The sequence below is a fragment of the Notothenia rossii genome, assembly GCF_949606895.1.
Source record: "Notothenia rossii genome assembly, chromosome: 7".
Lineage (NCBI taxonomy): Eukaryota > Metazoa > Chordata > Actinopteri > Perciformes > Nototheniidae > Notothenia > Notothenia rossii.
The window spans coordinates 34,952,391-34,963,208 of record NC_136905.1 but is presented as its reverse complement, the minus strand read 5'-3'; the positions used below and the strand labels follow the sequence as shown (position 1 = coordinate 34,963,208).

The window sequence follows — 10,818 nt, the reverse complement described above, 5'->3', positions numbered from 1 at the left end:
AGACACTTCTCAGGAATGGCCAGTCAAAACAAGAGCCCCGAACATCAAAAATAAACAACATTTATACACAGGTGGGGAGGAGTTTTATCGCTCGCTCCTCCCTAGCTATTTGTTATTGGCGAGTTCACTTGTGAGCGAGCTAGCCAGTGAGTTGGCAGTGTTCCATTGGTCGGTTTCACAATGAGTCAGCAGTTGTTGGTTCCATTGATTGCTCTTTACAGTGTGTGTGTGTGTGTGTGTGTGTGTGTGTGTGTGTGTGTGTGTGTGTGTGTGTGTGTGTGTGTGTGTGTGTGTGTGTGTGTGTGTGTGCGCCCTCAGGCAGATCCCACGGTCATGCTTTGGATTAGTAGAATTTTACAGACAGAGGACTCTTTAACAGAAATGAACACACATCTTATCATTTAGCTTATCACACAACAGTCACATGTTTTTCTCTATGAAAGCCATATTTGTAAATATCCAAACGTCATCGTACCATGACGGTCATGGGATTTAGTTAACTAACAGAGACCAACTGTTAACTAACAGAGACCAACTGTTTCCCATCTCTGACCTTCTTCTCACCTAAAAGTCAGCCTTCTGGAATGAACACATTTATTGATAAGCTCAAAAGGACCTTTGTCTCGTTTACTGTGTGACCCAATTCTCAAGGCCTCTTTTGGGGTCTACAGGAAATGAATCATTAATTTAACAAGACTTTAACTGCATTATATCTTAGGCAAATCTCCCTTTGGGTTAATCAATAATGTTTTTTGCAATTAACAGGGGAAGCCAGAGACTCAGGGCCTCTACATATGTCTGGGAACTGCAAGGCAGAAGTCACAGGTCATTTGTATTATACCTACCCACAAATAGCCAAAAAAAACCATCCTTTTGATTACACATAAAAGTGGAAGAAAAGACTATTGCGCTAATCTATTATTACGAAAAATGGAACATCGTTTTCAGGAATATATGAAAAAACCTCTATATTTAAGAGTAAAAATGTACTTTGTCCCTTCAAATTTAACACACATGAATATATAAGGTGACATTAAAATGAATATACCAGAAATACGCTGTATCAAACTCTCTGCCATAATACGTTACTTTAATACTTCAAATAATTCAAATAATACTTCAATTTCTCCGTCTGAATGTGGTGCACTTTTGCTAAATGTTTAGACAAATTGCTCGTGTTACCGCCCTTACATGCTAAACACTATTGGCAACGAGCATTGTCCACCTCAAGAACGGGTAACATTTAACCACACCTTGGAGCGCTTCTCTCCACCATCCCCGCCGTGTGTTGCATGCATGTAGCAACCGTGTGTGTGTAAACTGCCCCGCCCCCTCGCACACAGACCGGAGAGAGAGAGATCTCGTCTGGATTGGAAAGGTCGAAAATACATCATAGACGCATTTTTGTTTGTCTTTTTGCATATTAGAAACAAGTCGGCGACACTAAGACTGTGATATAATGTTTATGTAGCAATAATATAGATGACATATATTTTTTAAATGTCTCCAGTAGGCTGCCGATAAAAAGACCGATAACGTTGGAGCTTAACGGCGCGTAAAACACACGTGATGACGTCACCAACGAATCGACGACTGAATTAGTTGGCAACTAATTTAGTCATCGATTGTAATCGATTAAGTCAATTAGTTGTTGCACCCCGCAACTTTGGAGCTGTCCTGAGGTCAAAGTGTGTGACTGCTTCCTTTATTGCCAGGGTGCTAGGGCAACAATATGCCCTTGATGGTGTTTTGTCTGTACAGTGGGGGACTATGAATGAATGTGAGGGCGTCAGGGCATTCACCACTGCAACCCAGATGCAGGTCCATGACTCAGGTTTGTGGCTCTCCCTATCAGGATTGTTGGGGGCATCTCCAGATGGTCTGGTAGGGTCTTCCGCTGTGCTGGAGGTAAAGTGTCCCTACGGAGCCAGGGAAATGACAATTAGTGAAGCATTGCAAATCAAGGGCTTCTGTGTCAGTAAGGAAGGAGAAACATTCAGCTTGCGTGAGGAACATCCTTACTGACACCAAGTGCAAGGCACTGCAAGAAAGAAGAAGAAATAAAGAAATTGTGAATCGTTTTTAATTTACATTTACTCGCCTTTGCAATGTTGTGGTTGTTAGAGTGTTAGGTTTCCTGTCAGCTCGTCTGTTGGGAAGATATAAAATATTAGTTTCATGGAAGTCACACCGTCACATATAAGAGCATTGAGACATACAGTACATAGGCTAAAACAAAACATCTAAAGATTTAACCTTGCACTTTGATAAGTCTTGTGAACTTTTTCACTATTTTGACATTTTTATAAATCAAAATTGAACTAAAGAAATAAATGGTAGATTAATCCATTTTGAAAATAGGTGTCAGCTGCTACACTAATTATAATAGTTACATTTCTTAATTAATTAAGATAAGATATTACTGTATTAAGATATTACTGGACTGACGTACAACGGCCTCAACAAATTCTGTAGTCCTATTCAGCCACTCGGTAACAACCATCGTTTTTCAGACATGTAAACTCTTCAAAATCAACAGTTGGGTCACTGCTGATGTATTTAATGTCGTAGAACAAAACGTGATTTATCTCTTAAATTTGTGTCAACCACAGACCTTATTTCGAGCTATTTTCCAAAACCCTATGGAGAAAATGCATTGCTTTTTGAGGAAGGAACCGGAAGTGCTAAAAATGCTAACTTACTTCCGGGTTTTAGGACGCGTCACTGTGGTTCTCTATTATGGATAAAAAAGATTTTCACCCATTTAGTAATTACATGTTTTAAATGTGTACACACTAATTTGTTTCCTATCGCCTAAAGTCCCAAACGATAGCTGGGGATTATGGGTAGTGTAATGTCTTCGGCCATCCTAAACTCAGATTTTTTTTCGGATATCCCAACGTGCATTGCGGCTAAAACATCCCAAACTTCAAGCTGAGGATCTTGGGTAATCACTTTACCGTCTACGTCTGTTTCCGGTGACTTTATTTAGGGCTAAAAAGCCCAAGATTATAGAATTAAACTAATAAATAAAAACAAGGATAATTGTGTGTTATTGTTGAGTAAATAACAGTGTGTTATTCAGAAAAGAATAACAAATTAGAAGAAAAAAGATATTTAAAAATAATCCAGATTTCATTATTCTGAGGCTCCGAGCCCCTTTTATTTTACTCACAGACGGCAAAAAAAGTCCGACATCATACAATTTAAAATAAAAACAATAATTGTGGCTTGATATTGAGTAAGAACCAAGAACATGTTTTTATGAACCACACAGCTTCCGGTCTACCAAGACCCGACGGACAAAACGTGGCGTATCATATGCACGCAAAACTCGGCATCAGATCTCAATGGGAATGGTTAGCGTATCATATGCACGCAAAATCGGACTTCTGCGTATCTATTGCACGCATTTCCAATGTGTAAAGTCGTGTCATTTGTACGCAGACTGAAGAGAGTGGGTTGGGATTATCAGAAATCATAACGCTTTTTAGCCATTTCTCAGGAACTGAATTTCAAAATAAAGTCACCGGAAACAGACGTAGGCCTATAAGGGACATTTCGAGCATCATCGCGAAACACAACACAAACCCACTGAACTGATAGCTCAGCTAGAAGCTATCAGTTCAGTGGGTTTGTGTATATCCCAACAATGCATGTTGGGATATGGTGTTAATGCAATATGAAATCCGAAAAACATTTAAAAAAAGAAAATAATACTTTATTCCGTGTGTGCTTGCTTTTCTCTTTGGAAGTCATCACATAACGGCATTGTAATACACGGTTCGGCTGCATTACATATTACATATCTGCCGTAGTTCTATTTATAGAGCCCTGATGAGAACAGGAAGAACTGCCGCCAAAACTGAAAATGTGACTTGGATCATAAATATATCAGCAATTAAACAACATCTTCCATTTCTTTTCACACAATACGTCTCCTTGCAGTATCAACCTTAATTCGGCTGATTTTTATATTTGATCCAATTGGTAGATGTATGTTATATTTACAACATAACGGTGCACAGCTGATAGAAAAGGACTTGTAGTTTTTAAAGATATTGCTGATTTTCTTTGAATATAAGAATGTAAATACTGAGTTGAAAGAATAGTCAGGGGTTTTGGGTGATGGGAGACACATCTATGGAATCACAATTGAAATAGCTTACCATTAAATGACGGATATACCTTTCTGTCTGTGATGTTTTACAAATCAGATATTAATGTTAGAAGTAAAACATGAGAAATAGAATAGCAATATCCTGTAAAATTATGTAAAAACATGAATAAAATACACATACATATACATAGTGTATAGTGTCTTACACCAATAATACAAAGTTATTATTAGTATGCTGTGTGTACTTTGTGTGCACCGCCTAGTGGTTAAAGCACGTTATTGAATTATTTTTGTTGAATAATGGTATTTTTGTTGAATAATGTTATTTGATGAAAAAAATATTAAGAGTACATACTTTCATGGGGGAAAGTAGAAGGTCAATGAAAGAAATATAGAATATAAAAAATCAAGAAGATACTGTAAGTGATCTCTACAATAAAACAGTTTAGTGTCTGATGTACAAAGATATTAATATGAGGATGTGCAAAACAGACAATCTAATTAACCTTTATTAACACATTAAAGAATACTTTAGGTTAAGGTCTTCTTTTAAATAAGAAAAAAGCTTTGGAGGTATCTATCTACAGATAGATACAGTATATTAAGCCTGACAAAGTACTTAATGTCTAATATATTGCTTTCCTGAAATGTTAACTATGTTGAAGCACTTATTTTAACTGATATTATACATATGAATTATACTCTTATGTATGTAGATAGTATAAGAAATGTGCAGAATATGACAGTTTAATGGTGGAGGTGCACACACACATTGATAGATGTCTTGTAATGCACTGTTGAGGAACCTCTGACCCAAGATTTTCATTCATTGCATACACCATAGTTTTGTATATGATATGTCAATAAACCTTTGAAAACCTTGAAATCTTGAAAGGGATGTGCAAAATAGCCATTATACAGTCTTTAATTAACTATTAGTAGAGAATAACGAGTAATGAATATACTTTATAAAGATCTGCAGATAAATGTTTAGTCTTCTCAAGCACCAACAACTAAATATCTCTCCTGATTGTTGGCACTTGACAATCCCCTTTCCCTGAATTAGGTGTAACTAAAGTCTGCTTTAAGGGTTGTTTATATTTCACATCATAAATCAGAATCTGCAAAGTAACTAAAATAAATGTAGTGGAGTAAAAATACCAGGTTAACCTCTGAATTGAAGTGGAGAATTACAAAGTAACAATGAGCTGTCATGTTAATGCTGCCCATTATGGTTAAAAGCGATTTTCACCCATTTAGTAATTATTATAATGTTTTAAATGTGTACACACCAATTTGTTTCCTACAGCCTAAACCTCCAGGGTTGTACACAGTTTAATACTGTCAACTTCTAATTTTGGGAACAACAAAAACATATTTTAAAACTACAATTCCCAGTAGAGACGTGCCATAGTAGAACATGTTGCGAAACACAATAGCCAGCATGTGTAGTTCTTGGGGGTCGTTCGAGTCCAGTTTTGAATAGTCTGCCATGGTTTCGTTCAACCTGATCTCACCAGAATGCGTGACTCCTCCGCGACTCATTAACACAGCATTGCGTGGTGGAGTCACGGAATCTTTTATATTTGCGTGTCGGCACCACGCAAACAGCCCCAATGTAAAGTCAATGAGGCTCCTTTGTCGTAGTGCACACACACATTTCTAAACGTACTGCAGTGAGCTTTTTATTCTATAAAACGTTTTTAAAATCTACTTTATAGCTTGTAGTAACTCACGGGAGGCTTCTTTTATTTTATTTGTATTCATAATAATTTTTAGTTTTCGTCAGAATGTATTATGGTGCATTATTTACCAATGTTTGTTCTCAAAAAACGGTGCATTTTTATTAAATTAGTTATTTTTTAAGGAAGGCCAGAGCTTCAGCTGTGTCAAATAGATTGTTCCCTTTAGTTTACGTTATTTAAAAGACAATTACATTCATATTTGATCATTAATAGTAATAATAATCTTTTTTTTTATAACAGCGATAAACCAGAAGAAGATGCCGTCGTTACCACGGCAACGTTATGTCGCGCTTGACGGCAGTGACGTAGCCACGTGACGTTGCCCACGATCACGTCACTTTCATTCATTTCATCTCACAACGGACTACAGTAAGTATCTAAAATCAAGGGGAGTTTATTTCTTTAAAACACGAAATGATATTGCTTTTATTTATTCCACTGTAGTACAGTCTCTATAGCGTTTCATTCCTGGATATTATGTTGAGTTTTGTAGTGTGTTTAGCTTTTACAATAGGCTACGCGCAAGCTAGCGGCCACGTTCAGCTAGCCTCCGGCTTTCCGGTCAAAGTTTGTAGCTGGATAGCATTTATAGTTTATACAGCTAAATGACATTAGCTGTCCCCGGCACAGTTGGATAGTGGAGGAGCCTGCTAGAAAAATATGTTTAAATGCTTGTATTTGCCCATGTGTTGTAAAGACAGCTTTCAACACAAAGTTGTAATAGTGGAATCGGCGATGGAGTGGAACAAAAATGTGGACCTGGAGGTTTTCCCGAGGATTTGACTGGCCAGTGGGGACATTGGGATTGTTACATTGTAGAATTAAAATATATAGTAGATATACGATATATAAATTATACTAAATTATTATAGAGTAATGCACACATTCATTATTATTGCACTCTTCATTTTGTGTATTGTTTGTATATTGTGTCTGTATTGTTTGTATGCCATGTCCCTCATAATATAAAAATATGCACAGTATAAATTATACTAAATTATTATTGCATAATAGAGTAATGCACAGATGTTACTGTTATTCTAAATAATCCTAATCATGTTTTTATTTTTCCTGTTTTACAGCTTCTTTACAACTCTATATCACCAACACACACATATCCACACACACACACACACACATATAAAACCAACGGCACTTTTAAGAGCCACTCTCTCTCTCACTGTCTCTCTTTTTATCACTCTCTCACTTTCTCTTTCAATCACTCTCTCACCTTCTCTTTTTCAATCACTCTCTCTCACTTTCTCTTGTAATCACTCACTCTCTCTTTGTATGCCATGTCCCTCAACCGTGAAGTGAGGATCTTTGAGGATCCCAATGAGGCCAGGATGCACATGGCAGCATTGATTAGCGAGGCTCTTGTCCATGAGGCCAGGGTGATGCTTTTCATGATAAGCAAATACCCAAGTCTGTAATATAATCATTCCTATTGCTTTTTATTGTTTTAATGTTAAGGGTCCGTTAGACCCTTTTATGCAACCGTCAAATAATTGCTCAAATATAAGTGCTGTTGTCTTATGTTGTATTACAACTTTGTTGTTGATCTCAACCTCTGAAAATATATAGGCTACTGAAACCCCTGCCATCCCTCCGAAAAAGAAAAGAAAAAGCAGGAAGAGACCCCTTTCTAATCCAGTGGTGTTAAATATGTTCTTTGTTCTCGCGTCCAGGAGAGAAGCTTTAAAATGAGACTAAATAGAGTCTCTGAAAAGATTCAAATGGGATACTTTAATTAAAAAAGGCGCGGTAGTGTTACAGACAGAATATTGTTCCGGCAGAAAACAGCTGTGATCTGGCTCTCCTGAGCAAGAAGAGAAGCACGAATCCCCCGTTCGGTGCTTTATAGAGAGGCGAAGTCCCGCCCATCTACTTCCGACCCATGGGACCCCGGAAGCGGAAAATTATACATTGACGTCAATTGAGAGAGAAAAGTCATCTTTCGATCCCGTTTGAATTGTGCCACGAATGACACATATGATGTTTGTCAAATTAAAAGAACATTTTGCAAGTCAAAAAAATAAAAATGTGTCGTAAAACTGTGAAGTTACAATTTTTTTTGTGTGAAACCGCTCAGTGAACTACAGGTCTCTGGTCTCGCACAATACGCGTTACCATCACAAAGATGGCTGTCACGTTAGTAAATTTCACCTGTTTCTTTCAGAATGAGGCGAAAAAGTATAAAACGAGGTGAAAATCACTACAAGTCTGGGCATGTTGAGAGCTGTACATACACGAAAGGGAGCGGTTCTGTAAGAGCCAGCATGCGGGACCGGCTTTACAAGGTTTCAGTGAGTAATATGAGTGCAATGTTTAAGGTTAATGTCAGCTAGCTAACAAGGTACACTAACGTGTTTTGTTTTAGAAACTAGTTTTCTCCTTAAGAACTTTGTGGTGTCTGTGTATGCTGTGGATAACATTAGTGTTCACAAGAACAAGATACACTCCCGTGTTTTGTTTTAGTTGCTCTTCAGATTGAAGCGGCCAGTTCTATATCGACTATATGTGTGATCTCCTTTTTACATCTCGTTGTGTCATTTGAGTTTATTTGCTGTGTGTAGATTCAAGGATTTTGGTTATCTTGTCCAGGGATGCAAACTTGTCACCTTTCGGCGAAATTCTCCGTTTTGAATCCAAGATAGGTCGTTTTTGTGATTCCTGTAGATCTGCAATAAAAATATTTTTTGGGTATGGGAGGGGGTCTGGGACCCGGATTAATGTGCGGCCGCGAGCTTTTTTTATATATATTATAATGAAGCGCGAGCTGTGTGCTCGAGTCTTCCTGCCTGTCGGCTCTGCTCATGATGTATAATAAGCCTCTGCTGCTCGGCGATGATGGTCTAGCTTCAGCAGCTACATTACCTACGGTGCGTTCGTTAATATTAACTGTGCGTCCGGAGTCCCTGTGGCACAGACTGGACCGCTGGTGAACAGCTGTTAGAACGGGCCGTTCAGGTGTTCACAATAGAGCTCCCTGTCGGAGCGGCAGAGCGTGATGTGCACTGAAAAGTTTTTTTTTCCCGTCGCAATATTATCGTTGAGCTAGCTAACTAGCATACATTGTCACTATCTGCTAACGTTAGCTTTAGCCTTCGTTTTCTAATAGTTTTTTTCATAGGCTATAAACAGAGGTGGTATAAGTATATATCTTGTAATTGATTAAAATTAGAAGTAGTCAGTTCTTGTACTTGAGTAAAAGTAGAAGTACCAGAGTGTAGGAATACTCTGTTACAGTAAAAGTCCTGCATTCCAAATGTTCCTCAAGTAAAAGTAGAAAAGTATTATTATCAAAATATAGTGAAAGTAGCGACAGTAAAAGTAGTCATTTTGCAGATTGGTCCATTTCAGAATAATATGATACGTTTTTATAATGATTGATCATGAAAGTGTTCTCAAAGCTGGTAAAGGTGCAGCTAGTCTGAATGACTTTGTATACTGCAGGGTAGCTTTTGGATTTACTCCAGGTGGAACTAAAGTCTGATTTAACACTTGATTATATTTCACATCATTCATCCACATCTGTAAAGTAACTAAAGGTATTACATACATGTAGTGGAGTAAAAGTACACCATTTACCTCTGAACTGTAGTGGAGTAGAAGTACAAAGTAGCAAAACATTGAAATACTTAAGTAAAGTACAAGTATCTCAAAATTGTGCCCAAGTATAGTACTTGTTGAGTTTATGAACTTAGTTACTTTACACCAGTGGCTATAAAGATAGAAAGACTAAGCCTTGCACAGAGGCCTGAAAATACATTTTCAAAATGCTCAACAGTGCTGCCAAAATTATAAACTGACTGCTACACAATTAAAATTAATGCTTTTTATATATTTCTATTAGATGTGACTCTATGGCGTTTCTGTTAATATTAACACTGCTGCTTTAGTTGTTCTGACTGCTAAAATCCTCTGTTATTCCTCATTTTAAAGCCGATATTCTGTGGGGTCAGGGGGCTCGGATCCTTGTCACCTTTCTCATACCTGATGAGTTTGCATCCCTGTTGTCAATTTGTTTGGTTATCTAGGCACAGCTGTGTGTGACTCCCTCTGGTACACTGGTATGTGTTTTCCTAATGTAGAGAGCATTGATTAATTAATAAACTACACACTGACTCTAGATCCTGACCAAATCCTTATTTTTTGATCAAATGTTTTTCAAAAAAATGTATTGTATATTATATAACAGCTGCAAATCACAGACCGGAGTCTCTGCTACTGTGGACCACGAAGGAGGGGATCATCCTCCCCATCCCCAAAGACCCTGCATGGCATGGAAATCTCCTCCTCCTGGAACAATTCTACACCCAGCATATGCTCCCTGTGTTGGCCAGTAGAGAGGAGGACATTTAAATAAACATACTCTTAACACCCTCGGACTCTGCGTTGTGTTTCGTATGTGTGATGGGGTGTTATGCAGAGGGGAGGAAAACAGGACACAGCAGATTGGGATTGTGGTGGAGATGCTGAGCAGTTATTTAATTGTTGCGTGTAATTATTATTATACTGTGTGCTTCTTAGTTATTCCATCTTTTGCTGTAACATGGATCTGTATGTAACTCTATATTTAATTGTTATCTACCACACTTCCTTCTACATCATACACCATCATTATACATGATGGTGTATATAGGATATGTATTTATTTGTATACATATCTAAATTGTATAATTTTATTTTTCGTATTTGGGATTTCTCTTTTGTCCACTCAAATACACTTGGCCCTTTCTCTTTTCCATGTGGAAAATGGCAGCTGCATATTCTGCTTTTCTCATCTGCTCCCTGTCTGCTCATCTACGATGAGAAAATTATATAATTAATTACAAATAATCATTTAAACCTGTTATTACCAATATTTCACAAATTCTTCATGTAAACTTAAGAGCACAGCTGTATGTTGAGTATGTCAGCTTTGCTTGGTTCATCTTACTGGGGGGGGGG

The 10,818-nt window shown here is 37.6% G+C and overlaps 1 long non-coding RNA gene across 1 annotated transcript; it reads left to right on the top strand.

The window, feature by feature from the left end:
• Positions 1-6,103: 6,103 nt before the first annotated feature.
• On the top strand, positions 6,104-10,654 carry LOC307012925. Its single transcript, XR_013800782.1, has 3 exons — positions 6,104-6,234; positions 6,948-8,171; positions 10,067-10,654. It is a non-coding gene; the product is annotated as an uncharacterized lncRNA (long non-coding RNA).
• The last annotated feature ends 164 nt before the right edge of the window (positions 10,655-10,818 follow it).